The 27,211-nt window shown below is 36.4% G+C and overlaps 1 protein-coding gene across 1 annotated transcript in view; it reads right to left on the bottom strand.

Moving 5' to 3' along the window:
- The window catches only part of MARCHF1 (membrane associated ring-CH-type finger 1), a 100,628-nt gene that overhangs the window by 55,477 nt on the left and 17,940 nt on the right, over positions 1-27,211 (bottom strand). The gene's annotated exons all lie outside the window — the stretch shown is intronic.

The raw sequence follows: 27,211 nt of genomic DNA, 5'->3' as shown, positions 1-27,211 counted from the left end.
ACTCTACCCCACCTGAAACCAGGACATAAATATAAGCACAACACAAGCCAAACAAATGTGGTTTTCCTTGCCTAAAGTCCCCTTCCACCTAGTACTCCCTCCACTGCATCTGCACAGGAGCCTCATTTCAGCACTTTTTCACTTCTGGAATTTTGAATAGGAACAGAAACCGCTTTCACTTCACAACCTGAGCTATCAGATATGTAGATGATCTCAACTAGCAATGTCAGTCACTGAAAATCTAAAGAGTGGGAATTAACATAATTAAAATTGATGTGTGGACTTGATATACTTATTTCAATAGCTTAACATGAAAATGGAAAGACAAAAACACAAACAGGCAACATTTGCTTTAACTGATAAACAAAAACTCCAATGCCCATAATTAACTAAGACATAAACACACTGTGTAATTACTGGGCATCATGCATAAATTTACTGTGGAACACAGAATGTTTTCAATACCAAAGAACATCTGGGTTCAAAGTGCCAACTCACAGATGAAAAGTCTGCTAGGAATACTAAAGACTGTGATGTAGATACACCCCTTAATTAAAATAATAACAACATAGAACTATTAATTAAACTAAAGAAAATATCAACAAAATACAGGTAGTACAATATCTATGGTTTATATTATTCATATAGACTATATCACATCTATATGTATAAATAAAACATCTAAATTTATCTATCTATGAATGTATTTATATGTATAGTTATGTAAATGCAGTCATTCTTTTCCTAGTTATCTGCTACTGGACATGGCCAGAGCCAGGATAACAGTCTCTCCCACAGTGTGGCTACTCTTACATTGTTCAAGAACTATTTCACAGTTTCTCATGCTGGGGCTCTAAATTGTTAAAACAAATACAAGTATATACATATTTATTTATGACTATTTGTGCCAAGAAGATAATGACAATGTTACAACTGACAGAGCATAAAACCTGCCTCTTGGCCAGTTGGGACTTGGACAGCCTTTTCTCTATGGAGAAATGTGCTGTTACATATTTTATCTAATTTTTTCGTACTTTCAAATATTCAACAGTTAGCCATATAACTCCTCTTATAAATGAATCATACCACTAAATCACCAAATATAAAATTATTAGTAGTTAAGTCCATATTTAAAAATCTAAGAAAATTTATGTCCCTTCTTTGTAAACAAATAACTTGCCATTCTAGTAAATTTTAACTTCTCTAAGAAGTTCAACATTCATGTGAAATCACCTGCAAGGTCACTAGGCAAAAAGCCTGTGGAGAAGGTAAATCTAAACAAACTGAAGGTCTCTATTGCACAGCTGTGCAAAACCTGCTGACTATCACAAACAAACCTTCTGAGGATGCTGAAGCATTTCAAACATGCCATTCTGACTGTGGAAACAGACTACATAATCCAGTGTGACATAAAGAAGTTAGTTTTATTAACCTAGAAGTTGCATATTTTCCATATTTATATGTGGGTAGAAAAGTAGATAGCAATCATCAAGGAACCTCCCTACTAGTGGGCTCTTGGGTAATCTTACATGAGATTAATGTACAGGTGCTTTACTTGTCATATGCCCTGTTACTTATTTTGCAACTATGGTATCTTTGTGGCCAGATCTGCAGCACATAAAAACTGCACATTGGTACTTTCACTGCAATAAGGTTTGGAGTTAAATGTTTTAGGAAGTTATTTTCTTCTTCACCGTTTTTTCCTCTGAACAGAAATCTACAATGCCACCAACTGCATGGCACAGATGTATCACTGTTACTTATAGCTGCTTCTTGCACTGGTACCTCTAGTGGGTTAGGGTCCTTTCATATCTCATACTATCTTACTCCACATCCATCTTGCTGGACTCAGTGTAGCAGCTTTTTTTTTTAGCATAAGCTGCTAATAAGCATGATAAATATATCAGAATCATATCAACCACCCTTTTGAGTTGAAAATGCTAATTACAGTTTAATGAGGCTCAGAGCAATTTCCATCACAGGCCAAGATGAGTCAATAGCATGCTTGCTGTTACAATATGAGGGTTTCACAGTGATGCTTCTACCTGCAATTACACAGGCAACTTCCATGTTACAACATTCAGTTATTTTCTCTGTATTGCACAGATGTACAAGGTCAAAACTGTTTTAAAAATGGGAATAAACACACCATTGCATTTAAAAAAAAAATCCAGCATTGAACCAACCTTGCAACGCAGCACAGAATACAGTCAGAAAACAGCACATACTAAACACTTGCCTGACATAAGTGCAATTCCTTCAACAGCTCACATAAAGAGCCTGATTTTATTTGTTATACCATACCTAGCAAAAGTGAAAAGTCCCTAGAGATCCTGGCCAAAACTACAAATGAAATAACCATGAAGTTGGAAATAAGTTCAACACAAACCAGTAAACAGACAATGTGTGTCACGTAGCTGCCCTTGACTGATAGTGAGATGAGAAGCTAGCCAGAAGCTTTTATTGGAAAACTATTTCTGGTAATGCCTAATACTAATGAGAATGAGGTTAAAGGAACAAAACTGAAAATAAAAAATGCCAGGATTTCAGAAGATCAACATACAAGGGTGAGCAAGAGTCTTACAACAAAGCAGCCATACACAGCAGTCAAAGGGTCCTGCTCATTAGTACCTCCTGCTTTCTAGGAGCAAAGTGAACTTGTTCCTACTGCAATTAAGATAACCAGGAACTGAGGGTTGGAAGTGGCTCTAACTTCCTTCTGCACCTGCAGACCAAGAGGAGCCATTTGATTCAGTTCAGAGGCTGAAGGAGATCACGTCCTTTCCCCCATTGCACGCAAGAAAAGAACTCGAACAAATCTTGATCTGATCAAAGAACCATCTTGCTCATTTTCCTGCTGCAGATTACATACTGCCTCATCCAAGTCAACAAAATGCAGTGCAACAGTCCAGCCCCAGCCACGCATGACTCAACGTTTGAGCACTTGAACAAGTTACCACAGGGGAAGTTTCCAATATAAGCTATTTTATGAAGTTCCAGTGTATCAAAAATATCACAAATTGCATACATATACTTCAGCAATAGAACGTACTTTGGAAACTATATCTGAAGCAGACAAGATGATATCACACTCTGTCTTGAAGTACGATATGTTTCTATGTCCAAGCATCAAATTATTAAAATACCAAACAGAATTGAGGGGATTCGTGGAAACAAGTGTGAATAAGAAATACCGGTGTTTTGCATTGTTCAATACAATGCATCACATTTTTGATAAATCTCTCCACTTACCTCTACTAGGAGGTTAAATGTATATGTTGCTCAGGATAGACTTGGGCAATAAGCAATACACTGTTGTGTGGCAATAGCCTGGTGCCAGTGGATCTTTCTGCCTCCTTGATCTAGGGCAATACAGCAGATTGCACCCACTGGCAGAGAAGTTCATGGTGCTCTTCTTTACGAAAAGAAACCAGTGTTATATCACCCAACTCATTTCCAAATGACACTATCCATCAGAAACTATGGACGCCAATATCCTAGCTAGTCTCTAGGTTAACATACTTTAACAAAACATAATTTCACATGACCAGTGTCATTTTTTAAGTAGATGTGAAGTTTCCATACACCTCTAGTTTCATCCACTGAATTCATCAGCTGATTGACAATGTCAGGATTATTTTTTCAAACTAACCAGGATTCATTTACCCTTTTGCTTACTTTATCCTTAAGAAAAATCACAAGCATTTAATCCAAGATTGTTCTCTATGATTAGGTATTCTAAATCACTCTTATTATGCAAAAATACACATCTAAAATAGTATCTGTCCTTGTCGACTCAGTAACTGTTTGGTGAACACCAAGCATCAAGCATAACACTGCATGAAAAATATACTGTAATTAGCTGCCTTTGCTCTTCAGTTTATACCTGAGGTGGGGGGAAGAAAAAGAAAAAAGCTGCCAAAATGATGGTTCCTAGTAGTACTTTTCTAACAAGATACAAGTGATGCCTGTCTTTATCCAAAACTGACCACACAGTTAAAAATTAAAAGCTGCAAAGTTAGACATTGGACAAGTGAAACTTGCCATTACCTTCTTATTAAAAAGTCACAGGGAAAAAGCATAAGAAGACTATAATTTAAAAATCAGCAAGCTGCTAGTCTGTACTCTAATGACACACCTTGGTATGATCAAGATGGATGGAATACTATTCACAAATGGCATTAAATGAAAAAATGCAAAGAGGGATATGTGATGGGTTGACTCTGGCTGGACGCCAGGTGCCCACCAAAGCCGTTCTATCACTCCCCCATCCTCAGCTGGACAGGGGAGAGAGAAATATAACAAAAACTTGCGGGTTGAGATAAGGACAGGAGAGATCATTCACTACTTACCGTCACGGGCAAAACAGACTCAGCTTAGGGAAAATTAGCTCAATTTATTACAATTCAGCCAGAGTAAGGTAATGAGAAATAAAACGAAATCTCAGAACACCTTCCCGCCACCCCTCCCTTCTTCCCGGGCACAACTTCACTCCCGGATTTCTCCACCAAGCCCCCCCAGCGGCACAAGGGGGACAGGGATGGGGTTTACGGTCATCACACGTTATTTTCTGCCGCTTCACCTCCTCAGGGTGGGGGCTGATCACACTCTTCCCCCGCTCCAGCGTGGGGTCCCACCCACGGGGTCAGTTCTCCACAAACTTCTCCAACGTGGGCCATTCCCACGGGCTGCAGTTCTTCACGAACTGCTCCAGCATGGGTCCTTTCCACGGTGTGCAGTCCTTCAGGAGAGCTGCTCCAGCGCGGGTCCCCCACGGGGTCACAAGTCCTGCCAGAAAACCTGCTCCACGGGCTCCTCTCTCCGCAGATCCGCAGGTCCTGCCAGGACCCTGCTCCAGCGCAGGGTTCCCACGGGGTCACAGCCTCCTTCGGGCATCCACCTGCTCCGGCGTGGGGTCCTCCACGGGCTGCAGGTGGAGATCTGCTCCACCGTGGACCTCCCTGGACTGCAGGGGGACAGCCTGCCTCACCAGGGTCTTCACCACGGGCTGCAGGGGAATCTTCGCTCCGGCGCCTGGAGCATCTCCTCCCCCTCCTTCTTCACTGACCTTGGTGTCCGCAGGCTTGTTTCTCTTACATGTTCTCACTCCTCTCTCCCGCGGCTGTTTCTCACTCTCCCAACTTTTTTCCTTCTTAAAAATGTTATCACAGAGGCGTTACCACTATCACTGATTGGCTCGGCCTTGGCCGGCAGCGGGTCCGTCTCAGAGCCGACTGGTATGGGCTCGCTCTCTCTCGAATACAGGGGAAGCTTCCAGCAGCTTCTTACAGAAGCCACCCCTGTAACCCCCCTCGCTACCAAAACCTTGCCACATAAAACCAATACAGGATACTATTAATTAAAACTGAAGAAAAGATTACAAAAATAAATAAATAAAAACAGAAAAAGGCAAACACAAAGGAAGAGATGGAATGAAAAGTAAACATGGGAAAATCTTATCCCTGTTGCATCAAAATATGGAGCTACATAAATAGTAAAATTTTCCCTATGCATACAGGCATTTAAAGGGCTAGTTCTTTAGAGTCAAAAGAGTAACCTACAGAGGAAGAGTAATTGCATTAATTCATTACTGTTAGTTTTCCAGAGAACTGTGAGCATATTGATACTCAATACAAGGCTCTAACTTCTCTGACACGCAGTGTCTGTAGAAGACCTGTCACATTTAGAAACAAATCTTGGCTTACAAACATCTTACTAATGTTTTTGTTTTCCACTGCTATTTCCCAAGATAATTCTCTTCTGCAAAAATACAGAGCTTTTTATTATTATTGTATCAATGTCTAACTACAGCCTGTTTAATTTCTACCATCTCACTACATTAATCAGAGCACTTTAGTTATAACAGGTAGCAATATAATTTGTGATAGATTTCCACATGTCAAAACCACTTTCTGCTACTTGGTTGCTAATGTCTAAATTACCTGGCAATTAAAACGAACCTGGATGATTGCGCTAACACTTGATTTACATTCATTTATTACTGGAGACATGCTATGGGAGATTTTATGTTTGGGTGTTGTTGATACCTTACCTTGGAAAATTGCAAATGTTATTTTTATACTTTTTTTTTTTTTTGGCATTACTCAGCTATAGGAAATGAAGACAAGCACCACTTCTTTTTTTTTTTTTTTTTTTTTTTTTTAAATAAAATACAAAGGCACCAAACAGTCTACAGGCTTTACTTTGTCAACCTGTTTTGCTACTATATGACTGTTAGTTCAGCTTTGTTTTATTACTTCGACATAGGTGTGCCACAAACATGTCACCGTACATCTCGGTTTCAAATATGAAATAAACCAACTACTTAATTATCACTTATTTTCACACTGTGTTACCCTCCCTAAATGGGTTTGACACACGGAGCAAGAAAGTGAAATAGAGTCCTCCTCACTATGACATCAAATTATCATTTTGTCTCTCTTCTGTGATGAACAGAAATGCAACACAATGAATTTCACTGCAGCACTCTTAAATCAAATGGTTCTATCATTTACACTTTACTATTATTTACAGATAATGTATTTCAGCATTTCTATCCTTGATCAATAAAGATTTGTTTTTTCATTCTATCTTGTACAGCTTGATAGAACTTTAGTACACTAGCCACTATATTTATTTTCCAAAGCTCGCAGTACATCATGTAACTTTGCTTTTCCATAAGACTTTCAGTGAGTCTAAAGAGAAGACTTGGTCTTTTCATCACCATGTTGAACTCCAATCAATGTTTGTTCAATTATCAGTTTGAATGCTCTTTATTTTTCTCTTATGAGTGACATTCTTTCCTCATCCTTCAGGATGCTTCCCCAAATATCTGGTCTCTACAATGATCCTCTCTTGTAAGAATACTCTTGGTGGTCAGCATACAAATTTTGTCCAATAGTTGTAAGGAGTAATGGAGAGGAATTTTTTTTACAAGAAAGTAGATGTAGTCTGTGGACCACGTAATCAGATTTTTAATTCATAGTATGATATGCATTCAGTTTTCTCTTTGTTAAGTATGACTACATGTAGGGTTCGGCGTTCGGAAGATCTCGCGATGTCACGGAAAGTTAGAGGGTTAGTCGCAGCCTTGTGATGTACCTGTAACCCCACCTCCCCTTGTTAGTATAAAAGGAATTAACTGCACAATAAAAGGTGGAAGTTGGCGCTCACACTGTGTTATCTGTCTCTTTCCCTGGTCCGGGCCGACCAGTGATCTAAGCGTGGAACCTTGATATGTAGCGAACGCTACAACTACATGCAGATTTTTTAATTGAAAAGACAAACTAAGTTGTTTCAGAAGCCAGAACTCAGAGGTCACTTTGTTGTCTGCCAGTTATTGTGACCTGCTGGATTCCAGTCAATTAGTACCAGAGATGAAAGACTCTGGGTGGCCGAGTACTTGTCTAACAGCCAAACATTTATCAAAGGACAAAAGATTAATTAAGTACACAAAGTGCCTCAATTACAATAGAGCTATAAAACATTACTTGATTATGTGCTGTATGTTCAAATATTACCATTTTTATACCTTTTAGCTGATTACAAGTTTTATGTCGTCAGTATCCCTTTAACTCAAACTCCTCTGAGTAATGAGTAAAAGGGAAAATGAAAGGAAACAGCATTTTCCCCAGTCCTCTAGAGGATATCCAAGCATTCAAATCCTTTAAAGTACAGGTGCCACATTTCATTGGCCAATTTGATTCATTATTCAGCCTAAACCCACTGATCTCCAACTGCAACAAGAATAGGAGCAAAACTATAAATAATTAAGTTCTTGACCGCAAGTCCTAAGCACTAAGTAATAATGCTAAGAAAAAAATAACGGAAACAGAACTGGACAAAGAAGAACACTGTTTGACTATATGCCTGGCTTCTGATATGCAGCAAATCTGTATGTCAAGGATCTCCATATGCATAACAGAAATGTAAGCAGAATAGTAGAGCTCACAGAAAATACTGACATTATCTAAGAGTAAGATTAAGAGAATTTATGTTGAACCCTGGAAGTCAGGATGCAGCTGAAAATTCAGAAATGTTACCAGCTGAATAATTTAATTCTGTACCAGCAGGCCCAGATTCAAAGGCCCATAACTCAGTGCTAGGGGCTTAGCATGTGTGAAACCTTACAATCACAAGTTGAAAATAACAAATGTAAGGACATAAAGGAATTTGAAGCCAGCTGAATCCGAGATGCGCATAAATTCCACAGATACATTCATCAGCACCCTTCCTACCTCTTCTGGAAATCCCCAAATTCAACTTATTGCTAGATTAACTGATGTTAATGAATAATTAAACAGTTTTGGGCTTACTGTTGAATTTAATTATCTACCCATTAGTTTTGTCATTATGTAGTTTGTAATTTTCAACATATATTTGAACACTGCAACTCCTCCCTCTTTAAACATCAAAGCAAAATATAAACTTTAGTGCTTGAATGACAAAATTCCTATAAAAATTATTTTCAATGAAGGCCTATGTGAAAGTTCATGGAGCAATGTATTTATTCACAATAATAGGTGTAGAAAACTTGGAGGAAAGACAGCTTCAAGTTAAAATAAGTATCTACAGCCACTTCTCTGCTTTAGAATTAACACTGAAGTTAATTCAAATCTTATTTCTATGTACTTTGATCCAGTGATCACCATTCTTCATAAATGATGGGATCCACTACCAAGGTAATACAAACTTTCCTACTGTGAAGTTTTCATCTATGCTGTCACAGATCTTTATCACAGAAGCAATCACTTTTGTTTACAGGTAAGCTTTGTCTGATTTGCATCTCTAAAGTTGCCGAGTCTTCTCATAAATTAATAGCAGTATATTACTGCACAAACCCAGAAATGTATCTTTTACTCCAATCCTTTGAAGAGCTTCCATGACAAAGACTAGATCCTTGTTTCAGTTACATCTGGAATATTTTAGGACAGCAAGGTTCAGGATCCAGGCCACATTTTTTTTTCTTTTCTCTCTGCTTTCTGACATATTCAGTATATTAATTAGAGGAAGGATGCTGTAGAAATTACAATTAAATTGGGCTTATTCTTAGAACTCACAAGCCTACTTATTGCTATATATTAATTTATTCAGTCAGGGGATGGAGGGAAACTATTACACAAAAGGTTTTTTGTTTTTTCTTTATAGCTACCCTAATGTTTAATCAAAAGGCTAAATCCTGATCCTATTTTCCACTTAAAATAATGCAAATAAAAAGAAGTGTGGGACACAGTATACACCATACACCTGTTTCTTAGCAGACTTGCCCAGCAAGTCATACATATTCATGATGGAAGCCTTCTACAGGTCTTTTATTCCCAAAGAGACATGACCTACATATTCAGTCTCTAAGATGTGTTGAGAGATGGACATGTACAGCACATCATTTAGTGATTACTCCTTCTTAGCAGATTTTGTGTTATAACAGAAACCTCTCGGATGGAAAGAGGAACACTGAGGGGGAAAGGAGGAAGTTTGGGGAAAACAGATAATGAGGAGACTGTCCTGGGGAAGAGCAAATGCTACCCTCGCTTAGGCAAGGAAAGATTTTACTGTTGAGAGCACAATTTCTGATTCCAGATGTGACTAATAAATGAATTAAGAGAAAAATAAAACCAAAATACAAGAAGAGCCTCTGCCAAGATATCTTCTGATTAGCTATAATGCAAAGACATTGTAGGCAGTTAATTCCTCCCAGTTAGACCTTCATGCCTAATAAAAAAAAAAGTCCTTGGCATAATTAGGACAGACAATAATTCAAACTTTCCCAGAGTGGCTATAAATAACTACTTACCAGAATATAGAATAGAGTATATTTATTTTATTCATATCTGCTAATTACTGCATAGAATTTAAACTAATGTGTTGGGAGTAACATCCTGACACTGTAATTGACTCGAGTATTTGCACACAATATTCTATGCATTTATGTGTGTCTGTCTTCAAAGGCTCTTAGCTATTAAAAACACCACTGAAATTATCTAGTCTCTTATTCATGAAACATTTTAATTACTGTCTTAGATATCAGTTAATACCTTACGCTTTGCATTTTTTCCATTACTGCAGGCAACAATGAGGCATGTGTGATTCCATTATGTTCTTTTCTGTGCTTTCTCACCAAGGAATCCTGCTTTTCTTAGTCACAACACGTAATGTGAAATAACACTACACACAAATCACTTGTCGTTTTCTAAATAGATACCACACTTCCTTTCATTTCACTGCAGTAGGTCTTCAATGTGATAAGTGCTTTAGATTTTTAGTCTTTGGTGCACTTTCAGATTTCCAGCAGTCCATGTTGGAAAAGACTTCAAGTACAGTTATACTATTTTAAGACAATAAATAACATTCTGCCACCTGTATCTGAGGCAGGTATTTAACTGGTGACTTATGCAGTGTCAACTGGAACCAGGTCCACTGAAGATTTGGCTCATTCATCTCAGGTGGTGGTCCACACTTTGTAATATGATGGTCATAGAACAGCCTCAGCAACACATTATCTTCCAGATTTTTGGGAACCAGGCCTCGCAACTCTGGCAAATATCGGCTTACACAGCTAAAAAAAATGCAGATTGTATTCAGGTGATTATCTTTTAGATCTAAAAAAACATCTTTAGCTCCAACTGAATTTTTTCCCCTCATACAGAAAGAGTACTCTTGCCAATTACTGCTATAAACAAGCAAAACAGGGCTTTCACAACCCGAGAGTCTAGAGAAGATATTATTAGAGAAGAGCCTCAGAGAAAGGATTATGGATTCAATTTTCAGTCCTGATTTTTTTATTAAGCATTTTACTGATTACAAATGCTGAGTGATCAAGCAAAGACAATGTAAAGGGATTAAATCTTCCCCTCGCCTTTACTTGCTTCCAGCGTTTAGTTTCTCTTAAAATAGTACACAATCTAATTCCACAGAACTTGTTTGTGTTTTAACTTGGAAGGGCCATGGAATGCTACCATAGCAAGCTGGAAAGGAGGACAGATTGGGGAAAATGTCAATAGAGAAGCAGACGATTTCAGTATCTTTTTGCTGTTCTCATTTCACAATAAAGACAAAGTATGAAGACGTAATTTCAATATTCCAATTTCAGTTTACCTTAGTTCTTTCCAAACTCACCTGTATGCTTCACCACTTCAGTAATAAACTTTTCCCTTCATCTAATTCTGGACAACATTAATGTTTCTGGATATCAATGATCCACACAATTCCTATGTGGCTCCTAGTAGTATTTAAAACATATGGTTTCTTGACTATGTTTCAAATATGTATCCTGGTTGGGAGGTTAATTAAACTATGATTCTATCTGTTTTTCCAGTTGTAAAGGTCAGTATCCAGATTTAATCTACACTGAAATGAAATTAACCTTTTGCATTCAAAGAAAATAGATGTGGTAAAACCACTGAACTGTGATACAGCCAAGCACTACAGCACATAACTCAGCTTACTCATCCACATTAGAGAGACACTGAGGAGGGAAGATAAGGACAAACTGACAGAACTTCTGAATATGGTGCCAATTAGCAGGATGAGGAATATAACCTCGTAATGTGATTAGATAGAGAAATTTTCCTGGCAATAAATATAATCCCCAATAACAACAGCTCTGATATGATTTCTCTTTCAAAATCAGTGCACAGATAGTCTAGTTAGAAAGGATAGTGAACATCCCCTCCCCTTCCTAGGGTATGCAAAAGAGAGTCACAACTACAGTCCCTGTGAACATGAACATCTCAGCCATCCAAATTCACTCAGCCTGCACTACTCATAGTTAACATGAAGTGAGATCACTTCCTTCCCTACATTATGCTTCCCAGGGAAATTGGATTAAAATATGCTCAGAAGGCCCAGATAAAAGACAGAAGATTAAGTGTTACACAGATAAAATATGTTAAGCCTCTGTGATGTAAAGTATCTATAAGGCAAAGTATAATAGCTCTTTATATAAGGAGATGAGTGTGGGAGAGAAGTCATGTAAATGTCCCAGGTCTCCCTCATACAATAGACAACGTTATATCCCTGCAGCCACTCTCTCACTATGATATTTTCTCATGGTGCAAGTAATTGGCCTCTGCAATTAACTGGAAGAAAGAAGTAGCACAGCTGGACTTTCCTCCCTTCTTAGGTCTGTATATGAGCTGCTCAGTAAGAATCTCCACAATGTAAGGAGAGAGAAAGTGAGATTAGCTCATAATTGGAGAACCATCAGGGGACACTTCCAGTTAAAAAACCTTAAAAGAGCCTTGCTATCAGTCCCTCAGTTCTCTCACTGCAACGGTCAGCACCAGGAGCCCTGAATCAGCTACAGGAGCTGAAAGATGCAAGGAAGAGATCCCCATCCTGCCTCTGAGATGCTCAGTCAGTAGCAAGAATCTATTCTTCCGCTGTAAACATAAAAAGAAATGATACTTTTATACCACTTAAAATCACTTCTGCATTGCACTCCAAGCTCAATTCGTTTACTCTTTAAGTGCCACAGTGCATGCAGCTTTGAGTTCATATTTATATTAGCTTTTCAGTTCAGTTTTACAGTGCACTTCTCTAAGGGCTATAATTGGTATGTGTTCTTTTGTGGTACTAATAAAATATGACATGAAACAGGAGCAGAGAATGAAAAGCTGTATGTCTTTTACAAGTACTTAGTGGAATCTGAGAGTAGGTGTTGGGATATCAGTAACTTCCCTTGCATCCTAAAATAAATGTGTTCTAATCCCTGTAGTTTATTTAGCTATTTAATATAGTCAAACATTCACCCGATAATCCATTAAGGTGCTCCCTTTACCAGCAGTGAGTCAAGCATCCGAGTTGTGCACTGATCTCCATGGCAACAAGCTTGTATATTTGGCAACTAAAAAACCCCAGTAAATTAAGGGTAATTTCCTCTCCTCTTTTACTCTCAGGCATTTTAAAAAGCATAAAAAGGAAATAATGAGAAATATAATAAACAGCTCATGATATTTTTCATTATGAAAATGACAGAAACCAGAACCACCATGAAAAGGCAGCATTTCTCAGAGTTATTTATTTCAATGAATTAATTATGACAAGAATCATACCTGTCAAATGAACATCAGCTGGTGAATTGCAAGTTTATTAAGTATGCACTTGCAACGTACTGTAAACTGCCAGCTCTGTTGTAACAACCACTTTATAGAAAATCCACTATGCAGTATATTGTATACTTAGGGTAACTAAAGAAAAGAAAAAAAAAAAGCACTTTCCTCCCAAAGGTTCTTTGCCACACCTTTGCAAATTCATCTCAGCCACCATGAAAAATTATTTTCTTATTAACCATTGCCCATGTGTCTTCTTTTCCTCTATTATGGGTCTAAGCTTCCTGTGAGACAGTTTATCAACTAAGCTAACGAAGGCAAGCAAAAATTCTTTTTTGAGGCCTTTCTTTGTATTTAGCTCATAGAGTAATTGTTGAGCAATGGGTGACCTACCCAGGCCTGACTATGTCTCCACAGCACTTCATATTATGTTTGACACTGACAAGTCAAATTCAGATATAACAAAAAAGTACTATCAATCTAGACTGTACCTATATCTATTCAAAACTGCAGAGAAATTAATAGTAATATTAATCCCTATGAAAATGACTGAGATTCATCTATACCCCTTTGGAGCTCAAATTCTTCAAGGTGAAATTCTGCATCTTGGCTCATGAAGTAGTTAGACAAGATGATTTTTCTTGCCTTAACATCCATATATTGATGCAGATTTCAAAATTTGAGACTCTTGGGTAAATATTCACACTGCATTCAGCATCCTTTATTGTTGAAAAAATTGAATGTACAGCTATGAAGGAATCCTACAAAAAGCTAAAGTTGTGTCCATGTGACAAAAGTATGAAGAAATATACCCTCTGTGTGGTTATATGTAAAAAGATATGGGCCCAAACAAAAAAAGACAGTGAGCAACAATTTGCCAAAGGCACAAACATTCACAGTAATCCTCTTCCTTCTCCCAAACCCATGAAGAGTGAGAAGTCTGCTGGAAAATTTTTATGGTCAATAGGTGGAATGGCCTCTGCACAAGAAGCAACTAAATAAACTATAACCATTCAAACTAGAAAAGGGACAACTGAGTTGAAATATGATAGCGGGTCAGAAAATCGTAAGAGGCATGGAAAATAGGAAATTTTTTTCCAGTCTACCAGTACAAGAGCAAGAGAACAACAAATCAAACTAGACGGCAATAGGTTTAGAACAAACTAAATAACATAAGTGGCTAATGTTTAATAAGCACATTAGAAATTTTTAAAAGCTTACAGAGGATCAAAAAGTGACCAAACATACTTGCAGAAGAAAAGTTCATTCAAAAGGCAACACATAAAAATTACTTCTTGGCCAGGAATTCCCTGAACTACAATTTACTGGATGCCGGGAGAATATTCTGGGGAGTCACGCTAACAGCTCATGCTCTTACCTTACCCTTCCCATAGCATTCACAATTACCTGTAGTCTGAGATAGCATACCGGGCTACATGGGCTTTTACTTTGTCTTCATTTGGACCTTCTTACATTAATAGACATAAACTGGATAATTATAAGACCGAAATCTGTCATTTCAATTACCAAGATGGGGATGAAGAAGAACATTTCACACAATTCAATAGAACTGTTGTACAATATTATGGATGACAGTATTTCAGTCCTGGAAGATTATTTCACTAATTCACTCCTGGAAAATATCTTCGCAAATGTAAAGCAAATTATTTAGCTCCCACAAACTTAAATAATAGTTCCTGGAAAGTCAACAGCTCTGAGAAATGTGAGGAGATAATTTTTTATGTAAATGTGAAAACCTGCAGTTTAACAAACCTTTCATGAATTCAGACTGTCCAGAGGTAAAATGAAATCATATGTGATCTTAATCCTAGACTGTTAATTCATTTGTATTTGGGAAAGTTCCTGGTGAGTAAAAAGAGTCTGTGTATAAAAAAAATGTAAAAGGACTTGAGATTTAGTCCTTTGTCTATAGCTTTGTCCACACTTCTTCCTCACAGAGTAAGTTCAGAGTAAATTAAACAGTAAATCCTTACCTCTGATGAATAACAGTTTGAAAAATTATAACCATTTATAAGGAAACTGAATTCAATAATTTACAATAACTGTGCAAAACCCCCATATCCTGTATAAAGGGGTTACAAATACCACATAATATAACTTGGATTATCTTTGATTATATTTTTAGTATGAAGTTACTCGACCACTTTGTCCTTAATGGAAAAAATAGAGGTAGACATCAGCTTTAGTAACAGGCTAGTTCATCTTCTGTCATTTAGACTAGCCTTCCATTTATTCCAAACTTGGCTTTCAGAAGTTTATTTTCTTCCTTTTAAACCATCAAGCATATTCTTACACAAGATGCTTCAACTCTGACAGTATGATCCTGCTACTTAGCACTTGATAACGAGATCTATCTCAATTACCAATTAGTAGAAGAGAAGCACAGTAAACCATAAGAAATTTGATAAACTATAAATATGTCAAAGGCTCTTGTAAAGAAACATATTCTAGGCATTCTGACTGAGATGGATCCCTGACTATCCACACATCCCTGCTTAACCTACCGCTTCCTTAAACTGGTAGGATAAATCTACAGAATGCTCTATATCCATTATCTTAGAAAATAAAAACACAGGGTCATGCAGGTTTTCAAGAATGCAGATGTATGATATTTTAATCTTTGTTTAGAATAACATTTAACTAATTTTTTTTTAATTTAAAAAAATGAACAGCATCATGCCAGCATACCTGTATTAGACCAGTAGCACGAAAAATACAATAGCATCGGAGCATCCTTGTGACACTTAATATTCTTATCAAAAGTTTCAAAGCTTGTATTTCCGCATATTCTACTTAAGTTACCACTTTACACAGCATATTCTTGCTCCTTACATTGCAAACTTAAAGTTATCAGGTATGTAAAGTGCCAGACAATAGCCTTTTTTTCTCTGAGGTACCAAAACCAGAAACTAAATCCTCAGATGTTATCCTAAATTCACAGTGTGCACATGTAGCTAAAGATTTTTACAGCAGCAGGCCTTATTCTACAAGCCACTCAAGGAACAGCAAGGAATATCTAAATCTTTAAGCAGACTTAATAACATTTATTTAATGGGAGATATCTAAAGAATAACTCAACATTTCCAACATTCCTGGGATTACAGTGCAGAAGTTAGTCTACAGAAACTAGCATAAACACATATAGATACCATCACACAAACATACACACACTGACTGCAGTTACTAATACAGATGGTTGAGATTTTTTTTCAATTTTTTGTTTAGTAGATGTTCCTTGAAACAAAATCATTTCATACCCATTAGGATTTGAAGAAGATTTCATTTGGAAAGGGTTCCTACTCAGCTAACAAGAGAGGTTAGTTGGTGGAATTAGCTTATCCAACTGTGAGTCTTGGATGCTACTGCCTGTTGTGTCTGATTCAAAACACAAAACTACTAGTTCTCCTCGGGTAATACCACTCTGTTGCTGGGGAAGAAAGAAGAAAAGGGAAAAAAAAGAGAAAGTCCTAGTTATACCCTATTCTGAATAGAATTATTTTTGATGTTGTTAGAGATAAGTGGGGTTTTTTCACCATAGTACGCTTTGAAAAACTTTACCTTCCACTCCAATGTAGTTCTGAACTAACTTGAATTCAGACACTTCTCATACAATAGATCACTTCTACATGAGATAAAGGAGAATCATTGTAAGAGACTATATGCATTTAATAAGTTGCTTGCTAATGCACACAATAATCAAGAATAAGCAGTTCTCTTTCTGATTCTGATTTACAGGTCATATATATGCATACAGAAAACTAGCATGTAGCATACTAGTAACACCTTCCTTTCCTAATGCACTTAACTCATCTATCAAAAGTTTTGGCAAACTTTATTCAAATATACTTCAGCTTTTTATAAAGACTTTGATGAAGGATTATCACACAGATAAGCAGAAACCTAGTAAAGAATAGAAGATTGCCAGATGCATTTTGAGAAATGAAACCAGATGCTAAATAGTGATGTGGGAATATAATTTTACATGATGATAGCAAAGAGAGAGAGAGAGAAAAGGAGTTATGCCATGCATGCTTCAAGTTCTGTGATTCCTGAGAATAATTATTCTTAAGACCCTGATGAGTAGATTGGTGCTATAAAAGGTCATTAGACACTACACTGAGTACAGGAGACTTGAAGGAACTAAATGAACAAGCAAGAAGTGATAACAAGAGAAAATAAAAAAAAAATAGCTGATCTGTATTAGTTGTACAGACTTAAAAGTCTTAATTCATAGCCCCACAAGACCCTAAGATGAAAAGAGACTTCAAACAAAACATTTAAAGAAGGATACACAGGCTCAGTGGCTTTGGGGAAAGAGAGGGAACTATCAAAAATATGGACAAATATTAATTATCTCTTATCAGTCTCTTACCCCCAAGTTTGATTTTGTTTGGGGGAAAGAAAGGGAAGATGATTTACTCCACATGAGGCAAGGAAAGACCTTCACATTTTGGTACTGGTAAAATGATAATTCAGCCCAACCATAAAATGAAATCATGCACTCTGTACAGCCCATCACACTTGTTCTTCTGGGAACTGAATTAAATGCTATGTGTCAGCTTGCCCCTTCTGGAACTCTTAAGTTTTTCCATTCTTCCCAGTTGAGTGTCATCTTTACACTGTTACTCAGATCATAACAGAAAATACTGCATTATGAGAAAGCTGTAATACTCCTAAACCAGTCTGCTATGCCATTCAGTACATGTATGGTCTTCCCCTACTTCTGAAGTAACATACCTTTATCTCTCCTTGAGCTGAACTGCTATTTCCAATTTTGTTACTATTTCTTTATTTTTTCAGGCCTTAAAGATTAGGCTCAAGCCTCGAGATTTAATCTAAATCTTTTAAAGTCATAATTTTTAAAATTTGGTCAAAATATATAAAGCACTCTAGATGTTTTGTCTAGGGTTTACTACTGATTTACATGGTCTCATTACAGTATCTGCGGTGTTATTTACTCTCACATTTATCTCATCCTTATAGTTTCACTGAATATAGTTTTTAATCCTGAGGAGGATTCCCCTGAGGAGTTCATAACAGCACACTGACCATTTTTCCAAAAGAGTTAATTTCAGATGCTGTAAAACCTATTCTAAATTACCATATCTAATTTCCAGTATTTTCATTGGTAAAAAAACAAACAAAAAACTAATTGGCTTTGCGCCATCATTATTACTTTGTGTATCATGCAACATGGAAGCTCCTTACTGAACTTTCAGCTTTAATCCCTTCTACGCAAAGCAACTAATTTCTAGCTGAAAACTTTACTTGCCTGCATCCTTCCTTCTTTTCAAGATTAAAATGGTAATTGCTATTTTTATTAAATGATACATTTGTTTTAGCACAGTATTTTGTATAAGACAACTTTTAATCCAAAATCTTCAATAACAGGTTTCTTTATAATCCTTTTCTTTAAATGACAGTAAAAGAAAGATGAATGCTTTCTGAAAAGTATCAGGAAAATGTTATTGTTGTTGTGCTAGGCACTGATGAAATCACATCTAGAATAGCATGTACAAGGACAGACATATAAGAAAGATAAATTGAAACTGGAACGGGTGCAGAGGAGCCAGAAGAATCATTAGGGAAGTGGAAAGCCTACTCTCCAAGAGAGTCTTAAAGAGTTTGACTGGTATAGATTAGCAAAATGATGGCTGAGATGGGATATCTGCTATGTATAAATACTTCTGCAGTAGATAACTAGGGATGGGAAAATTTAAGATAAACCACAGTGTGGACAAAATAAATGGGTATAAAATATCCACAGAGTAAATTTAGGCTAGACATAGGAGATTTTTAATTGCTAAAATAAAATTCCCAGTAAAAGGTGAAAAAATGTAACTGACAATAAGTTAAAGAACAACATGAAAATTCTAACAGCAGGTGACTGGACTCTATGAAGGTGTAAGTCCCCTCTAGACATGTATTTTATTTTGGAAAGAATGTTTTGTAATTTTCATTAAAAAGAGTAACCCATTTTCACCAAAATTGTTGCTTAGTAGGAAAAACATTTTTCTTCAAACAGCCTTCCTTCCACTGAAAAAACAATTTTTCAAAATTTCAAAGTATTAATGCCAACAAAATGAAAATTTTTGTTTCAAACTTGGCCAATACCTACAATAATGAATTGCCTAAGCAGTACTTCCAGTGAAAAAAAATCCCATGCTCCAGTTTTTAAATTCCTATGAAGTGCAAAATGACACAAGCACTTTATTGCCATCTGCTCTCAAGCAACTCTATCAAGTATGCCCTCTCAGACCTCAGACTACGTGTTATCAAGATTAGAGACTTTGTAAGATGTAACATGCAAAATGCAGTATAAGGCAGTCATGGTGCCTACCATGACTATCAAACACCTGGCTCCAGGTTCCCCTGTTTCAAACACAAAAGCTCAATTTTCAACTGAAAGCTTAGATGCACTTTTTTGTTAAATTGGGGAAAAGAAAACCACATTTTTTAACACTAGATATTTTGCTAAGAGCATTCTTCAGGAACATGACAAAAATTACATACTGTATCTGAGATCTAAATCTAGTACTAAATCAAACCTGAGATTGATAGTACACGGAATAATCCCTTAGTATCAGCAGAAGTTATTCCTTGCCTTAGTTAGCCAGTTTTAAATAATTAACAAAAACATTGTTTGGATAATCCTTGACTCCATATCTCCTCAATTTTTTCAAAACCACTCAAGGACCTTATTAGTCACAGAAAGGATTTGGCCTTTTCTAATCTGACATTTCTCTTTGCTCATCTAAAGGCTATTTCCAGCCATTGTTTTTCTTTCCCAAATACATTTTTGAGTAGTTCATCTTGCCTTTCTTACACTAAACACTGCAACAGAACTGAGCTTTGAAACTGTATCTGTGAACTGTCGCTTCAATGCAAATCTTAAGTTTAGCTATTTTAGCTAGGATTATGCCCAAGAGTGACCACCCTTCCTAAATATCCTACTAAATAGTTTTTAAGGTTTGAATATATAGAATTTATGCAAAAAATTTGGAATATTTCCCAATACAGAAGCCAGTATTTGCATCAAACAAAAACCTAATCTAAAAAGCATCATATCAGTCACGTGTCTTCTGAAAACTAAACCAACATCATTCAGATTGAACTTCTACTGATATACTTTCAGGTGGGAGTCCTGCTAGACACACACACACACTTAAGATGCAGTGCAGAGCCATGGCATCTTAACTGTGGCGTCTCACTGATCCTAGGATCACAGGCACCACAGCAGGAGGACCCACAGAGCTGTAGTAAATGAGGCAAGGTCAGTGAGACCCAAGCATAAAGCATCTTTTATACCAGAATAGTACATGAGCCCCAGCTACCCGAGGCAGGGATTGTTCACTGGCTTTTAGCATTTCTTTGATTCTGACAGCTGCTTAAGTTTCATTCAGCACACTTCAGTTCGCTTGTGCACACCATTTCACAAGCGAATTAAATATATCTGCACTTCTCCTTACATTTTGCTTCTGCTGGTCTCTAAACATGATAGGTCTCTAGAGAGGATTCAGAGGGATATTGAGCAGGTTCTCAAATGTCATTTAATTACATTATACTGTTGGCACAAGAAAATTAAATGAATCTGGCATATTGCCTTGTAAAGTGATTTTCTGTTAAATTTTAAAACGAATTACTAGTATTTGTAATAAATATCCATTCTTTCAAGTTTTCTATAGAATAACTGTCAATAAAACTATTTTTATACAGATAAATATTTTCATTCAAAATATTCCCTATGACAACAAACCATTATTCCCAGCTATGACATGACACTTGCACCTTGCAAGATGTTTCCATTAAAATTTTATAACAATATGAATCAAGGATTCCCTTCTTCTTCTAAAAGTGACAGTTAATTCTGTTATTCAAATCTTACTCTAAGTAGTTAATATTAAAAGGTATAAAAATAAACTAAATTCTGCCCTGCTCATTTTTAAATGCCACCATTTGAGTAAATATGACAAACTGGACTGACTCCCTATTATTTGTAGGGAATTTTACATCTTGGTATTACTATAAAACTTTAAAGGAGCACTATTTTCAATTCAACCTATGGGAGAAACTAGGCAGTTAAAAGCCTGTAAGGAAGACTTCAGTAGACAACATTCATCCATTAATAAAAAGATGTGTTTTATTCGTGGGAAAAGGTTTCTTCTCCCCCTGCAGCATTTCTGTACTGTACAGATGATTCCACAACTGTCAGTTCAGTTGACACGAAATTATAGACAACACAAACTATTCCAAAATCTATGCCACTTTCACAATCTTATTGCCTAGGATTCATTTATATTCAAATTTCTAAAACATTGCAAACACCAATATACATCTGCTTTGATTTTGTAACACCATGCGTTTCACTAGTATGTTATTATAAAACATATCTAAGTTGCAAGCTATACCATAAAACTTGTATCTTAGGATACCAGTGAATATCTAAACCCTATTCTCTGTTTATTCTATTCAGCTTTGGTAATAGAATATAGCATTGGATTTCCTCGTTTGATTTGGTTCCAATGATGAGCACCCAATTAAAAACAAAACAGAACTCTGCCATATTGTTAGAACTCTGATTCACCCAATCTAAACCAAAAATGAAGCTAGAAATACACTTAACTTGTGACAGCAGGGCAACGTTATAAGCACCGAAGTAAATTTTACCTCCCAGATCAAACCATGCCCAATGGTCTATGCACCATGGCACTCTAACTTAGCAGAATATCTGACATGAGATTGTGATGACTTTGCAGCACATGATAATGTAAAAAGTTGAAGAAAAACATGTTTTAGTCTTCCCTAAATGAAGGAAATCCAGCAAGGCTGCAGGACAAGAGGCAGCACCTGAAAGGAACATGTTCTGGTTTGATCATGTGTCTTCCCTTGGTTACCAATGAACAGGCAGGGAGAAAACACATTTTCATCTTTTCTGAGAGAATCTTGGTTACACTGGGACCGGGTCCGCTGGTATGTACTGCTTTGTTATGATGCAGATTGCAATGCAGGACACATGAAGATTTGTACATTAGTGTATTATCTCCTCCCTATACTCAGCATTCTGCTTACTGTTATCAACCAAATGCAATGGTGCCACTGGTGGTTCATTCAGACTTGATTTACAATAGAGACAATAACATCTAAAATTCCCATTCAATTTGGTAACAACATCAAAAGCTTTAATGCAAATCTCTACATTCAGTGCAAAGCCTTAGTGTGAATGATCTGAATTGCCTATCATTTCGGTTTCATTTATTTCACTAGTAAATTGATTCCTGCTATGGGGGCATGGCTATATAGCCACATAATTGTAATAAAGTCAGTGTAATACTGGAAATACAAGAATTAATAGAAAGTGCCTGATGATATGCTCATGCTCCTAATGTTCATTATGAGTCCTGTGCCAGGACTCCTACTGTCGGAAGCCCCCAACTTGAGTGTGCCCTGAAAACTCTCAGATCCATTTTTAAGTCAACATCTGTTTAAGAAAAAAAACAATTAGCAACCCCATACATACCCCACCCCCTAGCCAAACAGCCTGGGCATGCTTAGAGCTACTAAAATAAGAATAATAATTTTAAAAGTTGGGTTTTAATATTAGTTCACCTTTTTTGTAAAAAGCTCATTTTGCTTCTTCAAAATTCCACGTACTTGAATCACTCTGCAAACTCCTGTGCTGACTGACCTTAAAAAGGTAGGGTATAATATGTAAAAATTATTCATTATTTTTATGGATAAATTTGGGAACATGGATGCTCTTGCTGGTACCACACTAGACTTGTAAATTTCCCATTAGCTGTAAGCAATGTAAAATTTGTATCTCAGTTTATTTTCAAATACTTGAGTATTAGAAAAGGGAAATCATAAAGAAAAGCAATATATACCTGAATAGTTTTGTTATGGTGTTATTTTTAAATTGCTAAAGTATTACATGACCTTAAATAGAAGATATTTGATCATACAGCTGGGAGTAGCTTTACTTATACTGCAGTGTTGACATTTTCATATACACAAACTACCCAGTATATGTTCATATTTAGCAATTTAACAGGAACTTAATGCCTTTTTTTTAACTCACTAGATTGCTGGAATTAATAATTTTTTATAATCTCTTACTGTGTACCTGATAAAATTAGTATTATGGTTAACAAGAACCTTGTCATCTTAACTTGGAACTGATGAAACCTAACATACTTCAGGATAGTATGCACACAACAAAACAAGAAATTATTACATAATTATAAAATTATAAAAATTATTAAAAAACATAGTTTACAGCCAAGTGTAAACTATTAACTAGATAACTGGTTGAAAATGCTGCATTTATACATCCTAATGCCTGTGTGACAAAGAACAGCAAAAAGCACATTTAACATTCCTCCTAATGTATGAAGCCCCAAGCTATTTCTAAAATAGCCTCAATGTTTCAAAGATGCTTGAAGATTCTCTGGCAAAACCCAAGCATCTCATTTCTAAAGATGTATGATCCCACTTAGAAATCTTACTTTAAAATACCCTGAGGCTGCTGTCATAAGATACCAAAAAGATACAATTAAATATTCGCACAACTAATAGAAGGCATAAATAAAAAATATGCTTCTAAATGCAAGTATACTAGTTAAAGGACTGCACAATTAAGAACAGGCACAAAAAATAACACAAAATATGGAATTGTACAAAAATGCTGCCTGATGACAGTATATTCATTGCCTATGCACTTTTAGTCAAAAAATAAACATCATGCCTCCAAGTGAGGGATAAATAAGTTAAAGAGTGTAAACTAAACATGTCACCTGCAGTCCTAGCTTCAAGTCTAGTCTGGCAATACTCTCTGCTGCTTTCACGTACAGCCTGCATTCAGTCCTTTCCCCTTCCACAGCTGCACGTCTTGATCTCCACCCTTTTAGCTTTTCATCACATTAAAATCACATCAAAAATGTTAATTATTATTTTCCAGTGAGAGAGCTTCCAATGATAGTATGTGACTCCAGTAAAGCCTTTGAACATAAAGCCTTTTCTACCTTTGTATGATAATCCAGCTGTCTGCATAATTCATGAAGGCAGATGAAAGACTACTTCCCATGTAAATACGTCAGGCAGAAAAATAACTACTTTGAAATGAAACCGAGGGTAAGATTTAGATCAGACTTTGGGAGTTAAAACAGAAAGCCAAATTCCTAGCAAGTGTTACAGTGCTTAGATATCGCAGAGGGTCTGCATAAATTACGGGCCAAATTCTGTCTCATACCAAAATCAAAATTTGACTTTTAGCCAAGTGTACCATGCAATGCTAAAGAATCTAGTATGCTGTTAAAGTTATATAATGCTAAGGCATCCCAAAATCAGGTTATGTGAGGCACATCAATTACTTCTGAAACACATATGATCATTCTGCACTGCTGAATTTACAGAAACAAGAGAGCATTTGTCTTAGCAACGCTTTCTGTACAAATATAGCTCCACATTTGGAAATCACAGAAGATCTGTCTTCAGGTAGAAACATGAACCTTTTAATTTCACCTTTGCTTATGCCTGATGAAGGAAATTCTACTGTGAAGTACCTAAAGAACTAACCTGGGTACAAAATTATGGACTGAACTTCTTTCTGCATCTATTCAGGGAAAGCTTTTCAAGAAGCGGTATTCAAGAACAACCCGCTCCTCCAGAGACTCTGCCCTGATTCCAAGAACCTTTCTGCCTAAGCATCTTCAATTAAAAAAATCCTGTTTAAATTTTAATCTGAAACCACCCCCCAAACACATTTAATACCTTCACATGAAAAAAAAAAAAAAAAAGAAAGAAAAAAAAAAGAAATCCTTTTTGGTATCTATACTAAAGTCAACAATTTTTATTTACACTGAACTTCCAGTCCCTTCCTCAAACCCCTCAACTATCAAGACAGCAGCCCAGGAAAAGCTGCTGTTCTTTTCTACCCTTGCAAACAATAGTGGAAGTGACACAAGAGCAACCTCTGTGAAGCTGGAAGTTGAACGTACGCATGCCTGGATGGGAATCAAGGATGAGCATTCTGACTGCTCATCCCAATGTCCTCGCCTCTCATTCCTGAAGTGACTAGGCGCAGCACCAAGACTGCGGAGAACAGTGAGATCTGTCAAAATGGAACAGTTAATGCCACCTTCTACTCTTCCATTCAACTGAATTTTTAGGACCTGTGAATGTGCTGACAGATATTCTCCTGCTCTGGTTATTTGGGAATCCACTGCAGGGAAACCTGAAGTTAGGAGCAGCACTCTGCTTGATATGTTTTTGAAGGTATTTCATATTCTTTAGACTTCCGACAAGAACAGGTGTTTTAAAGCACCTAGTTTAACTTCTTTAATTGTGACTGTCAAAGGTTGAGAAGACATAACCTTGGAGATAGTATCAATAAGTGTTACTAATTTTTTCCTTTGCAAAATTCACACAGTAGCCTCAAAATTGTCCAGAAACAACAAATACATGCTAGACCCTCAGGGACTCTTCCAATTTTTTAATTTGGGTTATGAAAAATGCATAAAGGGCACTTTTTCTACAGAATCCATATCAGATTTGATAATTTAGTTCAATACATATCTAAGTAAGAGCCTAAGGATTTCATTAATAATAACAACAAGCAGTAGTTCTTCAGACAGTCTAGTAATTAAACATTGGAACTCTGCCAGAGAAATTGGTCAATGTTAAAAGGTAATGTTCAATGGATATTAAAAGGCAAGCAACTGCTGAAATTAATGAAAGAAAAAACATTTATCAAGGGCTGTTAAATTATGTTATCCCATATGGATGAGGAGGACCTGTGACTGCATACCTCTTCAGATTTGGGGAGCATGTCACAGAAATATTGATTTTTGTATTCTTCTACAGGCATCAGTTATTTTTGAAGTAGACATGACATTGGGCTAGATGAATCCTTTGATAACCATCCAAATCATTGGATTTTGGATAAGTCTGGCTTTGGGAATCATTTTTATATCCATCTTTTTTCAGTGGACAGAGATGTAAAGCTCTCATGTTTTAATTTTGTTATAGCTTTCTCGTTGTTCAACACTTTAACAAAACAGAACAATTCCAAGAGCAGCATAATATTTCAATTTTAGGAGTACAGTGAATACTACCAACCTCAGTCATACTGCAGCATCCTTTAACACCAGAAATATAGTTTATGGCTTACTTGATATAATATGCAGCCTCATATAAAGACATTCCATTTGTAGCTATAGCAAGAAGTAAACTTAATATGAATTACAAACATATTTGCATGCTAGGTAATATTGTATACTCTAAGTGTTTATGTAAAAGCTGTATCCACTACCCAACATGGGAACAAGAAATTAATGTTGTAACTGCTGTGTGTCTAAGAATTCAGTGAAGATTGGTGAAGTTTCTTGATTTGCATTTTCAAAACAAAGCACCTAAAAAAGATAAATTAAAAACCACACAAGAGTAACATCTGCTGGGAAAAAAAAAAAAGAAAAAAAAAAGAAATCTTAATAAGAAAAGAGCTATCTGTTTTCTAGACCTCCTTTTTTTGTCCCTTGTTGATCTCTAAATACTGGTTAGGTCCAGGTTTGCTTATCTTACAAGATCTGAGAAGATCACAGCTTGTGGCAGTATGATGATAAAGGATTAATTTCCTTTGTTAATGTTCTCATTACTAGTCCAAGGAGTAAGATAAATGGAATAGGGAAAAGGAATTAAATGGTAGAAGTACTTCAGGTAGGTCCAAATATATTTAGCTTCTCATCCCTCAACTCACATGTGCATATGTATTTTAGAGGCACACTGTCTATAAATCATGTTTATATGATTATGCACATTTAGTTATCCTATCCATTGAAAAAGATGCTCTTTATTAGCACTATAATGCATCCATTTGGTTAGATTTCTCATCTTAGCTCTCTGAGTATTAATTAGTATGATTACCATGCAATTAATCCTCTTGCAACCAAGAGGTTGCGGTAAGAAAGAAGAGTTGGGTGGACCATGAAAATCAGCCATGGATCTTTAATCACTGAACCTTCTAGAGTTGATTTTTGTACATATTGGTTTTGCCCCAGTCTATTTTAATCTGAAAATTAGACAAGATTTTCCAAATCAGAATAAAAATCTTTCTAATGTGCAGTATTTAAACTTTGATTACAAGT

This window comes from Buteo buteo, chromosome 1, assembly GCF_964188355.1.
Source record: "Buteo buteo chromosome 1, bButBut1.hap1.1, whole genome shotgun sequence".
Taxonomy (NCBI): domain Eukaryota; kingdom Metazoa; phylum Chordata; class Aves; order Accipitriformes; family Accipitridae; genus Buteo; species Buteo buteo.
This window is presented reverse-complemented; position numbering and strand designations above follow the sequence as displayed.